The 21,345-nt window shown below is 45.5% G+C and overlaps 1 protein-coding gene and 1 pseudogene across 1 annotated transcript in view; both read right to left on the reverse strand.

Moving 5' to 3' along the window:
• The window catches only part of Asic2 (acid sensing ion channel subunit 2), a 1,047,597-nt gene that overhangs the window by 593,921 nt on the left and 432,331 nt on the right, over nucleotides 1-21,345 (reverse strand). The window lies entirely within an intron of this gene.
• Nucleotides 14,791-19,953, reverse strand: LOC106021664 (annotated as a pseudogene).

Consider the following 21,345-nt stretch of genomic DNA (forward strand, 5'->3'; position numbering starts at 1 on the left):
AGTCGCGTGTCCAATGAATTTCTCCACTCTCTCACTGTAGTGATACATTCTTCCAACATCATGTTCTCTCATTGATTATTACGGCTTACTGAAACATTTGAACTTGATCGGCCCTACATCATCTTCCTTCTTTTTATTTTCTCTCGTTGTTCCCTGGTAGTGGGACTCTCACTATTAATCCTCACTGGCCTAGATGCTCATCCCTACATTAGCATCTGTTTGATCTCATGCCCATTAGCATTTCCTCTCCAGTTTCTTGAGGTTATTTCCCACAATCCAGCCATTAAATGTTTCTTAAAACTTATACATCTTGGATGGAAGAATGAATTGTTTACAGATGAAGGACTGATTTGGACTATATAAATTAAACCTTGGGAATGAGTTCCACCATGTGGACTATTTCAGTGCTCTCTATTAGGTTCAAAATAGGTAAGACATATTGAATATGATACGCCAAAATATCAGAAGTTTCATTTCAAACCCATTAACTAAGTAAATCGCCTGTCACCTGTTATTGTCAATGTTTGTAAACTAACATGCTTAGCTTCCTTGCAAATTCTGGGTACTTAAGTTGTCACTGAATTAATTGAATGTGTGAAACTAAGTAGGTGTGGGCAAGGGCAGTAGAGAGACTAGAAAGGAGAAGAGAAAGAAATAGATGAATAGGAATGGTGGATAAGCAATTCAAATCAGCAATTAGGTTCTTCGTTGTTGTTATTTAGTCTTGTTTTATTTTTAAAGTAGGCATGTGAAACACTAACATAATCTATCACTGGTATTGCCAAGGACATTTACTGCCACTGAAATGTTCCCATGTGACTGAGGATGCCATGGAAGCTCTGGGAACTGAAGTGACTGCATCTAATTTTGTACCACGAACAAGTGGCAGATCTGGGAACCCAAGCCCCATGCTCCCAAATCAGTGCTCTTTCTTATCCTTCATGTTGCCAGAAGTGACAAGAGGCCATGCTGGAAGTAGCACATTACTGCTTTTCTCATTCTTCCTATTCAAAATCTTGGTTCTATTTCAGATTTAGAATGCTGTAGGTGAGTGTGATGAAATACACTGTAATGCCAACACTGGGGAAGCTGAGACAGAATTAAGAGATAAAGGCCAGCCTGGACAGCAAGAGCCCATGCCAAACAAATAAACCATAAAAGATAGAATCATCTAAAGCAGTGGTTCTCAACCTGTGGGTCACAGCTTTTTTGGGGGCTGAGCGGCTGTTTCATGAGAGTTGCATATCTGATATCCTAAACGTCAGATATTTACATTAGGATTTACCACAGCACCAAAATCACAGTTATGAAGTATCAATGAAAATAATTTTATGGCTGGGGTCACCACAATACGAGGAACTGTGTGAAAGGGTCATAGCATGAGGAAGGTTTGATGCTTTATCTATCTCAGAAAACACCACCCAAACATAATGGGGGAGTGGGGTCGCAGCTCTGGTGTAAGGGCACTTGCTATGCATGTATGGAGCCCTGGGCTTGATCTCCAGAAAACCCCTCCTCACTCCATCCCCCACCAATGCATTCATAGCCTCAGGTAACTACAGCAGGAGGAAGCAGCCACCACCCCAGGAAAACTGACCAGCTCTTTTTGAGTCCCAAGTCTTCTCCTTGATACTGGGTACACTGAGCTAAGAACTTCAGACTGCCTTTGTGTCTCAGTATAGTTTATGTCCCTTACCTAGATATTTGACCTTTAACCTTCACAAAACAAAGGATCAGTTAGTTCCTGTTGTCTTCCAGTAAATTCAATTCCCAAGTGCTGTTTGCTGATCATCCTGCCTGTGACCATTCTTTGTTAGACCTCGGATCAGCAGAATGCAGCTCAGGACTTGTCCAGATAGGCCAGCCTCACTCAAATAAGCAGGTGACTTCATGGTATGTGCCAGCCTTCTGTACCAGGTAATTCTAATTCTCATAGCTCATCTGTAAGGTTGTTGGTATTATTTCCAATTTACATATAGGGAAAACTAAGGCTTAAACAGGCTTAGCAAACTTATCAGTGTGGAATAGCTAATGAGCGATTTAGCAGGAATTCAAATCCAGTTTTGCCTGATACGAGAGCCTGCTCTGTGTGAGCACGCCCTACCATGCACCCAAGCAAGGATCCCCTCACACTTGTCAGTAAGTGCATTAGTGCTTTGTTTTTAGACCCCAAAACACACACCAAAAGCTTGGACTCAGGCTTCTAAGGAAAGGTGTCTTCTGATTCAGCTCTTTCGTGTCTGAACAAACATCCCCCAGCAGCACTGACAATTTTAGCAGGGACAAATGCAGGGCTCTCTCACGCCTGATAATGGATCTGAAACAGAGAGAAGACAAGAGGTGTGTGCATTACAGATTATGGGTAAAAGGCTTGGCTGAGGAAAAGATCCCATTGTTCTGAGAAATGACCTTATGCCAGCAAATGAGGAAATGCTGCTTGCTGGCTGGCTGGATCGGAAGATGCTGGTGTAACAATGCAGGTGGAAAGGGAAAGAAGGAGAAGAGGAGAGAGCAGCTCTGGTCTCAGCTTTCCCCCCACGCCCAGGTGGTATGAGAGGAAGGAGCTGAGCCATAGCACTGAGCCTGAGGACAGCAGAAGCAGAGGCAGCACTGGCGGGAGAAGAGGGCTTAGGAGTTAGCCCTATGCTGCGTCTGTTTTACAGGAAGCAGTTTTTCATAGACCTAGATCTTCTTTGGGTTGTGGATTCCAGACACAGAAATAACAAAACCACAGTGCTTGAACAAACAGGCTCTACTGAAAACCAGATTCCTTGCTGAATGAGATAGGGCCATTGATATAGGGCAGCCCTGCAATAAGAACTTCTGGATACATAGGCATAGGGCTAAAAGAAAAAAAAAAGCTATGTGTTCTTTGCCCTTGGAGTGTGTGTACTCTGCAACCTGTTGAACATTGGGAAATAAGGGGAAAACAACAGCTGGGTTAGGGATAGCTGGTAGCCAATGGAGCAGGGGGTAGGGCTAGCCTAGAGAAGTCTCCACTAAGAAAAGGGTCCCCATAGATGTATTTTGGGTCTTGGAAGATAACAGGTGTATGTGACCTATGCGGAAGAAAGGCATCATTCCAGGCAGGGAACTCTGTCATAGTTCAATGCCATTGTTTAAGCTAGAGAGCATGGCTTCGTTGATTGGCATGCAAAAAAGTGAAAAAGACAGCATGAGAAATACCTGCCGGCGATGACCATGACACCTGGTGGCCTCTGTTTCCTGGTCTATGAACTGGAGGAACGATCCCTGTCTGACAGATGTTGAGAGGAGTCAAAGGACTGATGCATGTCAAGAGTCCAAGCAGCTGCTTGTTATTAACTAAGTGCTTTGTGGATGGTCAGTTCCTCTATTCTTGTTACAAACAGAAGGCCATGTCCCGAGGGGCTTGTATTAGTTGCTTTTCTGTCTTTGTGATCAAACACCTCATGAAAGCAACTTAACAGCAGGCAGACTTTACTTTTGTTTATAGTTTAAGAAGGAAAGAATATGTTGACTCACCTCCCCTGGCAAGATTTCTTCTCTGGAAGATTCCACAACCTTTCAAAACAGCACTACCAGCTGAGGAGCAAGTGTTTAGACACAAGATCCAGTGGGGAACATTTCACATCCAAGCCACACTGGAACCTCTCTTATTCAGACTCAGAAAGACCCTGGAAGGGACCGGAGGCAGCTTTGCTTGAGTTGGTAGACTGCTGGCCTACCATGAATCACGCCCTGTGTTTGGTCCCTCGTACGGAATAAAAGCAGGTATGGTGACATGCTGGTAATATTAATACCCAGGAGGTGGAGGCAAGGGAATCCAAAGTTCAAGGTTATTATCTACAAGTTCTAAACCAACCTGGGCTACATGAGATCCTGTGTCAAAATAATATTGATCATAATAAAGAAAACACAAGAGAGGCCAATTATGATGGTGCATGCATGCAATCCCAGCTCTCATCAACCTGGGTCACAAGAATGGAGAGTTCTAGGCTAGCCTGGGCTATATACTGAAACACCTTTTTTCAAAACACAAATAAAGCAAAACAAAAAAGTTAGACATTGTAGCCAATCCCCAAAACATTATTCCTCCCTCTACTTGCCCAAAAAGGTAGGTAGGGGACTCCCCTGGGCATCCTGAAAAGCTCCAACTTCTCTCCTTCCCCCATGATTTTCAATGTAAAGTTGCCTGTCTCCTGAAGATGAGGGGGGCAGACCAGAAGGGACAGGAGTCTTGGGGTGCTCATTCTGATGGCCTCTGCTTCACTGCATGTCTGTATACACCAATGCATGTCCGTATGCCACACATGCATGTGAGTATTTGTGATTCTGTGTATAAAAGTATAACTTTCTCTGTAATTCCATCGCCCAGAGAGAGGCAGGGGAGGGACCGAATTAAAGCCAAAGATAATTGTCATTGATCGATCTACTTAATGGCCTGAAAACGCCCAATTAGAGCAGTGTGCACAGCTGGCTGCTGAGCTACAGGGCTGCATGGTGTTCTGCTTGAATCAAGGTGCCCTATGGATGGCCACAGTTAGCCTCATGGAAAGGCCCTTTGGGATTTGACCTCTGTTACTCAGGCCCTGCCTCCCAGGGTGAGGGAGCCTGGATTCCATGCAGCAGGGAGGGCACAGCGAGCTGGCACCACCTTTACCACATTCTGTAATGACTGGTGAGGGAACACACCATTGTGAATCTCAAGGCATTGTATTTAGTAATAGTCTTTCCTTACTTTATGCATATGAGCTGAAGGTAGGGTGTTATCAGGATGAATCTCATCAAGAAAAGCCCAAGAGAGAAACTCCATCTAGTGGTGGCCACCTTTAGTCAAGGAGACTATGATTTGCTTCCCAGTTCTCCCAAATCTGTGATGTCAGGAGGGCCACCGAGTCTCTGAGCAGAGAGAGCACCAAAATAAGACCTGATAAACTGGGGTCTCTTCCACATCATAGTCCTAGCCAGAGCCACCACGATGCGATACCCCATCTGAGGTTTTAAATGATGAAGCCTTTGCCAGCCGTTCACTGTAGTAACCATCACCTGTATATTGGAGCCCTCTGTCTGGAAGTATTCAGTAGCTACCTATGGAATAACTGAGTAAGGAGCCACCAGAAGGCAGCCTGAGCTGCTCATCTGCATAAAGCTTCTACAGGACCCTTTCCAAGCCAGGCAAACTAATAGAACCAAAGTGAGTATTGCTCACAATGGGCAATCAGCAGAGCTCAAGTCCATGAATCCTGGTTGTATGGGATATGGTGGGAGCTGAACACAGAGGCTGAAATGCTTGGGCCTCAGCAGACCTGTGAAAAAGGAGACACTCAGTTTTCCCCATAAATGCAATCTGGATCCACTTGCAGACCGGTGGTCTATGTAAACTATTCAAGGCATGTGTTCAGGAAATGTGTTCAAAGGAATTTCATCTTTAGACATTATGAAGCTGTACTGTTAAAAAAACCTGAGAACCTATTCATGACAAAAAAATCTCAGAAAAGTAGAAATAAAGAGACTCTTCCTCCACTTGGTAAAAAGCATCCTACAAAACCTCCACAGCTCACATACTTAATGGTGAGTGACTGAATGCTTTCTAAGGCCTGGAAGCAGAGATGGAGCCCTTCTCTACTTTTGTGCAAAAACAGAGCTGTAAGCTCTTGCCAGTACAACAGGCAAGAAGGAAAACAACAGACGGAAAGGGAAATCATAAAGAGATAACTGGATTTTTTCCCTATTTGAAATGGTATGATTGTCACCTATAAAGTTAAGAAAAACCTCAGGGAATTGGGAAGTGAGTTCAGCACACAAAAAAGTCAATTTTGTTTCTATACACAAGTGTATTAGTCAAGCTTGGTGGCGCTGTAACAAAATCTCTGAGAGAACAGCTTAAAGGAGGGATGGTTGATTTGGGCTCATGGGTTACAGGATTCAGCTCATGGTCACTGTGATGGACTTGACACAACTTAGAGTCCCGTGGGAAGGAGGTGGCGATGAGGAATTTCTAGATTAGGCATGCCCAGGATAGATTTTCACAGTTGGATTAATTGGGTTAAATGAATGCAAGAAGCATTATTTTATGGGCTGAGTCCCAGAGTGAACCAAAAGGAGGAGCCGAGCACAGGGATGCATGCATTAGTTCATGGCTCTCTGCCCTTGACAGTAATGCCTCAAGTTCCTCCCACTGTCACCTCCCACTAGCAACTCTAGCCCAGAACTACAGCCAAATAAGCCCTTATTCCTTTAAGTCGCTTTTGTCAGGGTATTTTTTTTATCACAGCAACAAGAAACAAAACTTGGACAGTCACTTGTCTCTGTCCCAGGCGTAAAGTTATGCAGCACACATGATGCCATGAGGGTCCATAGCGAGCGAGCTCACCTTGGGGAGTCTAGGAAACAAAGGGGAGGCAGATCCAGACTCTCTGCCACTTTCCTTCTGTCTAGGCTCTCAGATGCAGCATGATGCTTCTTATCTCATTCAGGGCCAGTCTTTCTCCTCTAATTATTCTTTTCTAGAAACACCATCTCAGCCATACCCAGAGACGTGCTTTCTGAGCCTCTTAGGTGCTCCGCAGGCCAATCAAGACAGCAAGATCAATCAATACAACTCGCACTAAAATCATGGCCTGGTGAAATGAAAGCAAGATACCATTTATGGCTGCTAAAAACGGAAATGTTTATGATAGAAATGCGCACAGAATTTGCATGTGTTAGACTACATATTTTTACGAAATGAAGGAACTATCCTAATAAGTGGAGATGCTCAGCCACGTTCATGGATTGACTAGTTCTACATATCAGTTCTTCACTCTGATTGCCAGGTTTAATGCAATTCCTGTAAAATCCAAGAAAGAGTTTTTTTGTAAAGATAGATTATTCTGAAATAGACAAGGTAACTAGTACAGTTTAAACACTTTTGAACCACAGAATTAAGTGGGAGGAATTGGTTTGCATGCCTAACTGGTGGACAGCAGGGTCGTAGGTGTCACTACTCAAAAGATTCCAGGGTCCTTGCAGTGTTGGTCGTCTGTGTGCCTCCTGCAGGGATGCTGGAGTCTTGGTCATGGTATGATTTTGGAAGATATTAATTAGTAAGAGGAATATGATGTACAGGAATTGTCTTTTTTTTACAGCTGTATATAGATCTACAAGTGTCTCAATATTTAAAAAAACTCTAGGTCAAATAAATTTTTATAGAACTTTGAGCATGTGTGTGTGCGTACACATACACACACACACACACACACACACACACACACGCACACACGAGTGCACACAGAGCGGGTGACATTTGAGTAAAGTCTATAATCTAGGTAATTGTATTGGTTTAGTTAAGTGCTTTGTGCAGATGTCAATTTCGGGCTTTTGAGAATGTAATACGCTATGTAAAATGCTGAGGAAAACTGAGTGATAAGTATATGGAACTACTGTGTAAATTTTTGCGATTTCTTGTGAGTCTATAATTACTTTGAAATTAAAAAGAGTTTTTTTAAGTACCGAGAACAGAAAGGAAACATTTATTAGTAGGCAGAATGTGGAATTCCCACCTTGACAGTCCCCTAAAAGCAGGTCTCTTAACTTTCCAGCACGTGTATTCTGTGTAAAGGTCTGGGGGGGGGGGCAGAATGCCATTGTAGCCTCAGGGGTCTTCTAGCTCAGACCTCATAGCAGTAGTGTGTCAGGGGTTATCCAGCTTTCCCTTCTCTAGAGCTTAAGACTGTGTAAGACGAATCCGATATTTCAGGGGTCTACTGCAGAGGGTAAGGTGAGAGTGTAAACCAGTTGCTTGAGTTACAGTCGTGCCCCCATTTGGACCTGTCCACTGGGTTCTGCTACTTTTTACAAATAGCTTCTCCACGCCTGTCATTAGAGAAACGAAAGGGTGCTAACAAAAGGGTGAGGCAGAGGAGATAGCCTCCTCTCTCCTGCACAGACCGCTCCAGGAATGGTGGGATTGTGAGGCAGATGGGGACACATCATCCTGGCAAGGTGTGGCAGAAATCCCAGAACACTGTGCACACAGACGTGTGCATATGTGTTGTGCATGCGCAAGACTGATTAACTTGTCCCATAATAGAAGGGCCTCATCTGCCTGCCCATCTGTGAAATGGGGATGTTGCCAACATCCATTACCCTAGGTCCAACTGGCTCCCAACAGAAACTGGAATATGGGATACTGGGTCTAGTGTTTTGGTCCTGAGACAACAGAATCCAAATGTAGGGATGTGCAGGGAGACAGAGGCTACTCTTGAGGCGTAATGCAAGGCAAGAGAAGGGGAAGGTCTATTCCATCCTGCTGGAGTCTGGGAATGCTGGCTAGATAATCCAAGCACATCCCAGTGCTCTGCGGCCCACTTCAATGCCTGTACAGATGCATTTGTCACAGTCTACACACTGAGTGGTAGTCTTATCATGGGATGTCACGCTCCCGGCTGCCCTTTGGGTAGTCCCGATTCTTCCCTTCTAGTTTATAGTGGAGTAAACAGGTTCAGAAAGAGTCCACATCTGGTATGCAATCATGTGTTTGTGGTAGAGTCAATTCCATGACCCCAGATCCAGAGCTCATGCTGTCAACCATAACCTGAGAGTTTCTTTCTGGTACTTGCTTTCCTGGTGACACATTTGGAGAGAGCTGGGGCCAGTCACCTGTCAGCTCTGTGACTAATTCAAGGTGTGATGCTGATGCATGGTGAACCTTCCTTCTGCCTCGGGGAAGCTGCCCCTTTGGCAGCCAGAGGAACACATAAATTCTTCATAAATTTTCCCACACACACCTCCAGTGATGTCAGTGACTAGGAAATGTGATCCAGAGAACCAAAGAACAAGTGCCAGGAGCTGGACTGCACCTGTACTGATAATGCTGGAAGCAGACAGAAGCTGGTTATCAAGAGCTGGGAATGGGAGCTTTGTGGTGTGGCTCAGTGGTAAGGCACCGTCTTACTGTGCATGAAGACCTAGGTTTCACTCCCAGCACTACGAAACCCAAATCTCTAAAAGTAGGAACTAAATCCTAACTCTGCCAGTTCCTAGATGGATGTCCTTAGCAAGTGTTTGCCCTTTTGTCTTGGCTGCATTTCTGGGGTAGAACAAAAAGGAAATACCTTTGGTCCCAGGGCACTCAATAAGGATAGAGTAATGAATGGACTTAGGCTATAGAAGAGTCAGATGTTAAGCTTTATTTAGTGAATGGGACCCTCACTATTATTTATAAAGATAAGGAAGCCAGAGGATTGGATGGGATGGAACATTTTCTAACCTTTCCCCCTGCTTTGGGTCAGGAGAGATTCGGCTTTTTAAATACTGTGCTCTACCCCAGCATCACCTAGCCAGTGGTGACCTCCTAAGAAAGTGTTTAGATTAGCCCCACCCCACCCTGGCCCCTCTCCTGCACCTTCCCCTCTTCATGGCATTTGCTGTCATTTGGGATACCCAAAATGATCACGTAAAATAATGTATAATACTCCTCCCCCGCAAAATGTAAGTAGCTAGGCACATGTGATTTCCTCCAGTCAAGGGAAAGACGCATCCAGGGGATTCCAGAATCTTCAGTCTCCTGAAATGGGTATTTTTACTCTATCCATACAGAAGAGAAGTCAGGTCAATGATGCCTGTGTCTTGCCACCTGGCTGCATGCCTGCCTGTGGTTGCCTGTCTCGGGTATACGATAGTGTTCTTTTCATTAGCTTCTAAGTTTAAGAAAGCCACAGATTGCTTTGGCCACCTTCCCAGTGTTTCAGTTGGGAGTGATTTGCTTAATTTTGGAGCTTGTGATGTGGAAGGAGGCACATAGAATCTGAGACTGGCCAGCAGAGGTCAGGACTCAGCACCCCCACTTACTGTTCAGAGCACCCATTGCTATTTAAAAATGAAATCTCTACATGCGGTAGAATTACAGATGTATTCTCCTATGCACAGGGAAAATTGTGGATATAATTTCATGTTTCTTAAAAAATCTAGAAGGCAAAATTATACCCCTTTTACAGATGAGGAACTTATGTAAAGGGAAACCTTTTCCTTGAGAGAAGCCTTCTCGCCAGCCTGGTTCTAGAGCCGCATGAGTCCCAAACAAACACACAGGAGGCTATATTAATTATGAGGCTGTTGGCCTTGCTTGTTTCTTACTGGCTAGTTCTGACTTAAGTAATTACCCCATAATTGTTAATTTAAATATTTCTCTTACCGGAGAATAGTTCTGGGCTTCCTACCCCATGGTGTTACATCTTGACTCCCTGTGTTTCTCCTTCCCAGAGTCCTCCTGAACTCCTAGTCCCACCTATCTTGGTTCTCTATAGGCCAACAGTGCTTTATTGACAAATACACAGGACTTCCCCCAACAAACGTAGGATTTAAAGGAGTCTGGGGATGTGGCTCAGTTGGCAAGCATGAGGTCCTGTGTTTGCTCCCCAGGTGAAAACCTGTCATGAGGGCTCACTTGTGATCAGCTGCTGGGGAGGTAAACAGGAGAATCCCTAAGACTCACTGGTAAACAGGCTAGCCTATTAGATGAGCTCCAGGTGCCAGTGAGAGACCCGGTTTCAAAAACAAGGTGGATTGGGGCTAGAAAAATACCTCAGCAATTAAAAGAAAAACACTACTATTGCGGGATCTGAGTTCAGTTTCTTCCACATGAGGAAGCTCACACCACCCATAACTCCAGCTCCAGCAGATCTGATGCCCTTTTCTGGACTCCATGAGCAACCACACTCACAGAACACACCCCACACACACACACAAACACATAAACACATAATTTAAAATATCTTTCTAAAAAAGTCAAGTGGATGGCCCCTGAGGAAGAGCATCTGGCCTCTATACACATAAATAAACACATGTACACGTACATATAATAGATAGATAACAAATCAACAGGAAAATAATTCCAGTCAGAAAGGCAGTCATTTAGAAAACAAATCAGAAGAAATACCAGTCCTGCAACTACAAAAGTCAGTATGGAAGTTTTTGAAAACACTAGAAATAGATCTGCCATATGAGCCAGCTAGACCCCTCCTATTTTTATTCAAGTGACTGTAAGCCAACGTGGCACAGAGACACTTGTTCATCTGTGCTTACTGCAGCTCTACTCACAATGGCTTCATTATGGAACCAACTTAGGTGTCTAAAAGCAGGGGATGAACAAAGCTCTATGGTTTGTCAAAACAAATGGATACCGTGGCAGATAATCATATTAGGTGAAATAAGCCAGCGTCAGAAAGAAAAGTTTCTTGTGTTTTCTTTCATTCGTGGTTCCCAAGTTATACCAAAACTGTGTATGTGTAAACGGCATGAAGACAGAAGTTGAACTATCTAGTAAGAAAGGAAGAGTAACAAGATTGGGGAGAGCCAGCAGGGACAATAGAGTCACAGGGGAGGATATGCTCAATATACAGCATGTTCTTGTATGAAAACTCTAAAGAGAAATGTTTTATAAAATAGTAAAAGGGCTGGCCTGATGACCTGAGTTCTACCCCTGGAAGGAAAAAAAGCAACTCTGATATCCATATAAGTGCGCGCGCACCAGCGCCTGCTTTGACTTAAGGCCCACTCCATGAAACAGAACCCATACCCAACACTGCTTGGGTGACCAAAAGCCAGAGACTAGATAGCCCAGACCTAAGGTAAAACCAAACACTACTGGGTCTAAAAAAATCAATAAAATTCACAATACTATTCTGCTGTACTCATAGATCAGTGCCTTATCCAGACATTATCAAAGAAGCTTCCTTCTGTAGCACATGGGAACAGATGCAGAGACCCACAGACAGACATTACACGGAAAGAGTCCTTGGAACACACACACAGATGGAAATGGGATGTCTCAGTCAAATCCTTCCCCTCAGAGCTCGGGCAACTCTGCAAAGGAGGAGGGGGAAAGAGTATAAGGGCCAGAGGGGATGGGAGACATCAGGAGAGCAAGGCCACCTGAATCACTTGAGCAAGGCTCATATGAACTCACAGAGACTGAAGCAGCAAGCACCAGGCCTACACAGGTCTGTACCAGGTCCAATACAGATATATTATAGCTTCCAGCTTAGTGCTTTCATGGGACTCCTGAATGTGAAAACAAGTGGGTCTCTGATCCTTCTGCCTGCTCTTGGGACTCTTTTCCTTGTGTTGGATTGCTTTGTCTGGCCTCAATGTGGTGAGTTTTGTTTTATCTTGTTATATTTTATTTTGTTATGTTTGGCCGTTACCTCTTAGAAGAAGCCTGTTCTTTTCTAATGAGAGACAAAACTGCAGTAGATGGGGAAGGAGGGGGAGTTGAGGAACTGGGAGAAGCAGTGGGAGGGGAAACTGTAAAAAGATACATTGCATGAGAAAAGACTCTGTTTTCAATAGGAGACAAAAATAATAAAGTTAAAGAGTTGGGACTGACCCCAGGTGCAGGAAAATGCAGCTGTTTTATTCTATTATACCCTCATTCCCTTTGAGCCTTGTTTTTCTTTCTTAGCTACAAAATGGATATTAATTCATGTTTTACAGTCTCTTGTAAGGTTGAAGCAAGGCCTTGCATGGGGAGGGCAGGGCACTGGTGGGCACTGGACCCCTGCAGAATCTCTTTCCCTTCTCTCATGCCTGGAGGCTCCTCAGGAACACAGGATTTGCAGAAGCAGAAGCTGGACTTGGTTCTTTCTGAACAGAATTCAGAGCAGCGCTTCCTCTCTTAAGGGCTCCTGTGTTAAGAAAATGATGAGCAGGGGGCTGTGGAGCTCTTGGCATTGCTTCCTGACCCTGAACTGCCATCAGACCAGGAAGAAATAAAATATAGTCCTGGAAGGACAGACAACATCATCCCTCTTCCCAGAAGTCATCAAATTTTTCATGGTCCAGCAGCAGCATGTCAGAACTAGGACACCTGACTTGGACATAGGTTGAAAAAAACTGTTTCTTTGTTTTGCATATAGTTGCATATATAATCATCTAAAAACCTTTCTATTATCACATTAATCCTGTGCATTAATTTGTTTCTTTATGACACTTTCATACAGGTGTGTGATATACTTTAGGTTCACTCCTCATTACCTTCATTCTGTATTTCCCCCAAAATTATTTATGGAAATCAAAAAAGTATGGGCAGTATCTTAACTGAGTCCTCTCCTCTCTCAATCATTCTAAGTTGCCCCTTCTCTTTCTCACTCTCTCTTTCTTTTTCTCTCTGTCTCTGTCTCTCTCTTTCTCTCTCTGCGTGTGCGCATGCACACATGCCACTAAAACCATTTATAGCTCTTTTACATAACTTGGTAACTCTATCTTAGCTCCACCTCTACCACAGCTCTGAGCAGCAGATAGACCTTCAATCTTACAAACCCCTCTTGGCCTACCCATAAGATTAGAATAAATCTTTATGTCTTGGAGCATCACACTGTGAGCTAGGTGTATGCCAGGAACCTGGCACAATGACTGGCATGTGGCCATTACTTGCTACGCCTCCTCCAACTCTCCAGTGTCTAATGCCAGAAGCCACAGAACGCTGTCTGGAGTCCCTTTCTTATTTAGACTTAAGCCTGCATAGTCGGGAATGGATCTGACTCCTGGATCCTTCTAGCAGTCATTGCAATCAACCTGTGCTGACCTCTTCCTCACTCTGTTTCCAAGAGCTGGAATTGCAGTCTTGAATTTGCCTCTAGGCTACGTGTTTCTGCTTGTCTGCCTTGGGTTGACAACTCCATCTGAACACCCTTGAAGAGACGTCTAGCTTTCCCTCCACTGCACAACTCTTCAGCAGAGCCGTGTCCCTTGTCGGCCCTGACTGGTACATCTTGTCCTGACTTCAGTACGGTCTGTAAGGTCTCGCCTCTCGATTTGATGTGATGACTGCTATGGTGGTTGGCCTATTCTCCTGCCAAATAAAATAGAGGAAGAATTAACAATCATGCAGTGACTGGGTGTGAAGTGGCCAGTCCTTACCCAGAAAACAAAAGTATTAGTGAGTTCTTTAAATCGAGAATGAAAAGGGAGCAAGCATCTCCTGGTGGGCTGGGAATGAAGATCTGTGGTTCTGTTTCAAACCCCGGTGGTACTTTGAGGGTGAGTATTATTGGTATTTTATCAGTTGTCTTTAGAAGTGGAACAATAGAGAGCCAAAAGGGCCTCTTGGAAGTTTGTGACATTCTCCCAAACAATTCCAGCCACTGGATTCTTCGCTAGGAAATGAACCTGAAAGTCGTCGAAGGAGAAAGGAGGCAAAGAAACCTGTGCTCAGAGATGCTCATAATATAACAAATACAGCAAATAGATAGATAGATAGATGATAGATATATCAGAAATGCCTTAAATCTTAACCATAGGACAATGAATAAGTAAATAACAAATATCAGAAATAGGATCAGATATCTGATTTCTCCTCCTCCTCCTCCTCTTCCTCTTCTTTTTGGAGGTTATATGGACCATTTATTAGCCAGCCAATCACAGTAGGCGTCACTCTTTCAATAAATTCTTGTCTGCCTTGGATGAGGCCATCCAGTAGAAAGAACGGGTTCCAAAACCGGAAACAGATCAGAGACAGCTTCTGCTCCCACTGTTAGGGGTCTCACAAGAAGACCAAGTTACACAACTAACATATACAAAAGGCCTACGTCAGTCCCATGTCGGCTCCCTGGTTGTTGGTTCAGTCTGTGAGAGCCCCATTAGCCCAGTTGATTCTGTGAGTTTTCTTGTAGTACCTTTGACAAAATTGGGTCCTATAATCTTTCCTCCCCCTTCTTCAGCAGGACTCCCAGAGCTCCATCTAATGTTAGTCTGTGGGTCTCTGTATTTGTTTCCATCAGCTGCTGGGTGAAGCCTCTCTGATGAAGCTGGGCTAGGCACCAATTTATGAGTATACCAGAATACCATTAGGAATAATTTCATTGACTTTTTACCTTTTTTGACAGTCCTGTTTGGTTTTATCCTAAGGGTCTGGGGTATCCCTCTCAGGGTATTTGCATTTCTGGGATGATCTAGAAACCTAGTGCAATAGAAAACCCCAGGAATCTATGAGAGTGACCCTAGCTAAGACTCCCAGAAATAGGGGATATGGAGTATGAATCGATCATCTCCTGTAACCAGGAAAGACTTCCAATGGAAGGACTGGGACACCAACCCAGGCACAAACCCTTCAGCCAACAATTTGTCCTGTCTACAAGTTGTGTTGGGGTAAAGATGGCACAGAAGTTGTCAGAATGATGAAGTAATGACTGGCCCCACTCAGGACATCTGGTTTCTGTAAGTGACACAAAAGCTTCACCTGTCCCTGGAGAAAGGATTGAGGCTTAGTCCTCACACAGTCACCAGCTTCTTGCTTTCCCACGATTTCTGTATCTTTGTCCCAAAGATCATAGCTAGTTTAAACCCATCCCACTCCTATGTCTGAAGCCACAACCCAAGCTCGTCCCCAGGGTCTTTGCAGGCAAAGCCTAGATGTGCTCACATTGTTCCAAACCTGCCTCATTTTTCTCTAATCTAAACTTCATATGTTGCTCTCTGCCTGCCATATGTTCCCTTCTCCTTCTTTGGGCTTCACATAGATGTCTCTCCTTCCTGGAAGGTTTCATAAAATCTCAATGCCTGGTTTTCTGTTGCTTCTCCATTTTTATAGCAGCCTAGACTCCCTCACTAGGGCTCTCATCACACCTTGTAATTATCTCTCCACATCTCCTTCTAACACATTTATTTTGTATGGAGCCAAAGGCCAGGACCAGGGCTAGAGCCTCTGGCCAGTCACCCTGAGTGTTTATGAGATTCAGAGGGTGTGGAGACATAGGAGTGGAGTGGAGATGCTGTTAACCAGGGTCATGGAGATGGAGCTGTAGTTCACTTGATAGAGGACTTGGTTAACATACATGGAGCCCTGGATTCGATTCCCAACACTACATACATTGGATGTTGTAGCACATGCTTGAAATCGCAGAATTTGGGAGGCAGAGGTAGGAGGACCAGAAGTTTGAGATCATCTGTGGCTACACAGAGTGCACTAGGCCAGTTTGGAAACCATGGGGTGGGGGAGGGAGAGGCGGCATTGATGGACTAGTGATGAGTATCTTGCTGGGTCATGCAAATGTGGGCTTGGACCCAAAAGTAAGATGATCTGGCAAGAATGATGAAGACAAGCTAGGAAGGAGGACATCTCAGATGAAAGTCTGAGACAGAGGGTGTTCCTCCAGTGTCTTAGCAGTTAGTGTGCTGTGACAACCCATGGGTGGGTTTCCTATGACACCACATGGATTGGGTTTCCTAATATGGTCTCACACTTAACACAACATTACTAACACCATTTCACACAGCGGGTCTGTCCCTGGAGAAAAGCCATTCCCCATGTGAACCACTCACCCAGGGAAGCTCTCCAGGGCACACACACACCTGGGCTATAAGAAAAGACAGACCATCCCATCCAGGCTGCAAACTGTTGTCACCAAGGCTCACCCCTCTGTGATGAGGGCATGCCTTCTTTTGAACAATGGCCACAAGCAAGCTGGATCAGCTGAACCTATGCCAGCTCCTCAGATCTTCGAAGTCACACATCCAGAGCAAGATAAGTGATCAAATGCAGCAGGAGGCAAGACAGTACTTGGGGTCCCCAGCCAACCTCTTCCTCTGCTTCAGTCTTGTGACGGGAAATGAATAATCACCCCAATTACACAGTAACCTGAAGGAGGCAAAACCACTTAACTAAATGAGGTGCTTGGGAGCATAAGGAGGGAGCAGTCTGCAAAGATTTTGGCAGAAGGTTCTGGGCCAGCTCCCTGGAAAGCTTATATTAAAACAAGTAACATGGTTATCAGAACTCCTGAGTTGGTGGCCTCAGGTACCTTTGACTGTCTCAAAAAACGTCTGCGTGTCTGCTTCATAATTGTCATCTCCAGGATGCTTAGAAAAGTGAATGTGAAATTAAACTTAGTCGAGATCCAACAGCGATCTAATAAAGGGCACGATTAGAATATGGGAGGGGCTTGAAGGTAATCAGAGCCCCTGGGGAGTATAGGGGCTTGACTGTCTCTTTTAACAACTCTTCTAGGATATAATTAGCTCAGACAGTTTGGGCCTATTCCCTGCTTACTGCTCGAGCCAATCCAGAAATATAAAAGCATGGCAACTGTGGAGGCAGAGCAAGGGGCCGATGGTCTGTCTGAGTCTACATGAGCCTACCAGGACATCTCACAAACAATGCTCAAAGCCCAGGTTCCCACCTGCCCTCCATCCAACTGGCCTCTCTTTGGGAGTAACATAAGACCATGCATCCAGGTCTGGTTTGGGCCAGAGAGAGGCGAAGACCCCCATGCTCTCCAACAGACCAAGGGACTTGAGTAGTGCAGGAGGCAAAGGAGAAGAGCCCGCATTTCTCTCATCAAAGGGGAAATTCCCTCAGCCTTCCTTTACACAGAGTCCCGTGTGCTGTCGGGAAGCCTGGCAAGCATCGCTCTCTGTACACCACACAAAGCAGTTTGCCCTGCAGTGGGGACAGCAGATGTCAGTCCTAGTCCCTTTGGGCTATGCTAAACTAACTTATTTGCAACCCAGACATGCAAGAACTAACAACACAGCAACCAACAGAATGCAAAAGCAGTGGGAATTCAGGCCTGGAAACTCAAGGTCAAAGCATTTATAAAGGTCAGTATTTATGAAGGTCAACTCTTCAAGGATGCACACTCACATTTGAAAGGGACAAAGAACATCCTTGGGCCTCATTCTGTTCAAATCACCCTCTAAATGGCCTACCTCTCTTAATTCTACCACAGTGTCCATTAGGCTTCCATGGGACTTTTGGAAAGGCAAAACACAGTGTATGACAGAAGGTCCCAGTGTGGCCTCTAGAAAGAGTGTGGCTATAGGTGTTATTAGTGTGCTTTTTACGTTTCTCAGATCCCTGGGTTATTACATTTTTATTATAATTAGTAATAAGTTTGCAAGCATCAGGTTAAATGGCAGAACACTCCATCTGATACTGACATCCCCCAGCCCCAGCTCTTCCCTGCAGCTCCTCTTACAGTCTGGAACACAGACCTCTCAGGGGAGCCAATACCCTTACAAGCAACAAGCCCACCCTCAGTGCACACCACCTGCCTGGCTTTCAGTTAGCCTTCTCCCCTTCCCACGATCCCAGACTCCACCTTGACACTTCAAGCCGCCATATGCTACCCAGTCATCTTGAGGACTGCTGACTGGACTCTGCTAAAACAGCTATCTGCAAACAAGTCGCCTGCCCTCCGCTCCCTTTGCCCACACTGCCCTCCTTTGCGGCCCAAACTTCATTTCTTTTTCTCTTTCCCATTTGATGTTAAACTATGCTCGACATCAGCTCCCAGGAGCCAGCCCACCTAGGCCCACGGGTCTATCCAGTGCACACAGGACCTTAACATGAAGCTCAGAAAACAGTGCCTAAACCTTTGAGGGAGCAAGCATGCTGTGAGCTGATCCTGTTGTCTGATGGGAGCACTGGGGGTCAGAAGACCCTCATCCGAGTTTGATAGCCTCACTGCACAGCTGCAAGAGTACTGTCTGCAGTGTATCCACAAACTGAACGGCCTTTAGCTGAAGAGATTCATGCCTCCGCTCTGCACCTAGTGCTGCGGCCATGGGTAAGACACTGAATGACTCCAGACCTTAACTCCTCTATACAGCACCTCATGCTTAGGCCAGGGAGAGCTGCGGGGGAAACTGTCCCAGGTCCAGGGAAATGAGAGCATGGGAGCTAACTGGGGGAAGTTTTAACCTGTTTTTTTCTTTTGTTGTTTGTTTTGTTTTGTTTGAATAGACTTAATTCACTTTATTTTTCTTGTATGAAAACCCTAATGTGGTGACCACAGCTGGAGTCTGGGGTCCTCTGAACAGAGACTCTGGTGTGGGTTTTCATAAGTTGGTCCGTGAATTCCTGATAAGGAGACTTGGTGAATACAGTCTCTTTCCAGAGGTCGGGGGTCAGGTAGCTGTAGGTCTTGGAGATGGCATCAAAGGTGGCCTTGGTGGCCGGGTGTTGGTGGCGCACGCCTTTAATCCCAGCACTTGGGAGGCAGAGGCAGGTGGATCTCTGTAAGTTCGAGGCCAGCCTGACAGCCTCCAAAGCAATACAGAGAAACCCTGTCTCGAAAAGCAAAACAAAACAAAAAGGTGGTCTTGGCAAAGTTGCCCAGGGTGGCAGTGCAGCCCCTGGCTGATGTGTAGCAGTCATTAATACCGGCCATCATCAGTAGCTTCTTGGGCACAAGAGCAGAGACGATGCCAGTGCCTCTGGGGCCAGGGATGAGACGCACCAACACAGAGCCACAGCGGCCTGTCACTTTGCATGGAACAGTGTGGGGCTTGCCAACCTTGTTCCCCCAGCAGCCTCTCTGCACAGGGACAATGGAAAGTTTGGCCAAGATGATGCCCTCCCCATGGTTGTGGGGAGCACTTAACACCAAGACCAACATGACCGTTGTAGTCCCAAATAGCGACAAAAGCCTTGAACCTGGTCCTCTGGCCAGCCTGAGTCTGTTTCTGTGTTGGCATGATTTTTAGAACCTCATTCTTCAGAAAAAAAAATCTTGGATTCCTTAATGGGCAGGGAGAACAGGTAGATATCATCCAGGGACTTGATCTTCATGTCCTTAGCCAGGCGGCCCAGCTTGGTGACAGGGACCACTCACGAGCCCGCGGCCTCGACCGCGGCCACAGCCTCCACCCCACTGAGGCCCCTAAGACCACTGTGGAAACCTCCGCAGAAGCCGCCACGGCCTCGGATCCTCCGAACCCGCCCGCTGCACCCTCATCATCCGCCATTGGTGTTTTCCCTGGAGTAGAAGAAGCAAGTTTTAACCTGTTTGCAGCAGTGTATTGTTTGATTGTTTTTCAGTGTTATGTTAAGACAATGGATAACTGTACCGGTCAGGGCTTCCTGGCCCACATTTACGGTGACTTAGAAAAGGACGCTAAGGGAAATAAACTCCTGTGATCTTCCTTTGCCCTCCTCTCACCCCTAAACCCACAGGCCCTGTGTGCTGAGACGTTGCTGCTCTCCTAGGAAGAGCAGCACCTCAGGGCTTTCAGGCTTTCTGACTTTCTCAGTAGTTCCCCCCATCCCCACCCCCGCATCCCCCATTCTCCAGGACTCTCAGGAGAAGCGGGGACTATCATTAGGAAATACCACCTTCTGCCGCCCGCTATATAACAAACAAGGAACTTTTATGATTATTTACCATCAAACCCTCACCAGAAACTTGATGAGGGAGATAGGGACATCAATCCCATCACAAGGGCAAGCAGGCAGCAGAGCCTCGGTCTTCTTCTCTGTAATGTGGGTATGAAGGGGCTCCCCTCTTAGAGGACCGTGATGGCCAAACAGACGAATGTGGTGGATTGATGTCTGGCCTGACAAAAGCCAACTCTGTGCAAATGCTTCCATTCCCTTCCTCCCTTCCTTCCCTCACTTCTCCTTCCTCCTGCTTTCCTTCCCAGAGTCCTAACAGAGATGAATAAAGCAGGCCAGACTCAAGGCCTCCCTGGTCTACAGGTAGTTCAGGAACAGCCTTGGTAACATTTTAGACCCAGTCAAAAACATTAAAAATACCAGAGAATGCAGTTCATCTTGTAGTTTAGGCCTACACACGAGACCCACAGGTTCAACCTGCAGCACTGGAAGACTAAAGCACGTAAGGTACAATGGGAGCATTCGGTGGAGCTGGGCAGGCAGCTCACTTGGTAAGCTGCTTGCCACACAAGCACTTAGGCCAGAATTTGACCTCTAGATTCTACATAAAAGCACTGGGCATAGTGGCACCTATTTATAATCCCAGCACTAGCACTGGGGAGAAGGCAGGTAAATCTCTGTGGATTGTTAGCCAGTCAGGCAGCCTAACCTACCCAGTGAATTCCCTGGCCAAGAGAAAGAACCTTCCTAAAATCAGGCAAAGTGGATAGTGTCTGAGGAACAGCACCCAGGGTTAGCCTCTGTTCATATACATGCATGCATGTGTTACTCTAAAACACAAAGAAGCATTTGGTGATTTGCCCATGGTCAAATGCCAAGAAGGTCACAGAAATGAGAGCCGAGAACATTAAAACGTTAAATATTTTTTAAAAGGTTAGTATGACCCAGGCTTATATTGAAATGTAAAGGGGAGAGTTGTCCATCATGGCATCTTTGCCAGCTCTGTGTGCCCACGGGTACACTGTACATATGGAGAGGGTAGGGGACAAACTAGAACATGGCAGAGACACCATCAATTCCCATTTGTTGTCTCATTTAATCTTCTAATGACCTTGCAAAGTAAATCTCATGTCCCCAATCTATGAGTGAGGAAGTTGAGGCTTCCAGAGCAAGGCATAAGCTTCCCAGTTATACGTAGCAGGCAAATTATAAGTAGCAGGCTATGGATTGAAACTGGACTTGTCTGATTCTAGAAGCCTTGCTCCTTGGCC

The sequence above is a fragment of the Mesocricetus auratus genome, unplaced genomic scaffold (assembly GCF_017639785.1).
Source record: "Mesocricetus auratus isolate SY011 unplaced genomic scaffold, BCM_Maur_2.0 Super-Scaffold_100007, whole genome shotgun sequence".
Lineage (NCBI taxonomy): Eukaryota > Metazoa > Chordata > Mammalia > Rodentia > Cricetidae > Mesocricetus > Mesocricetus auratus.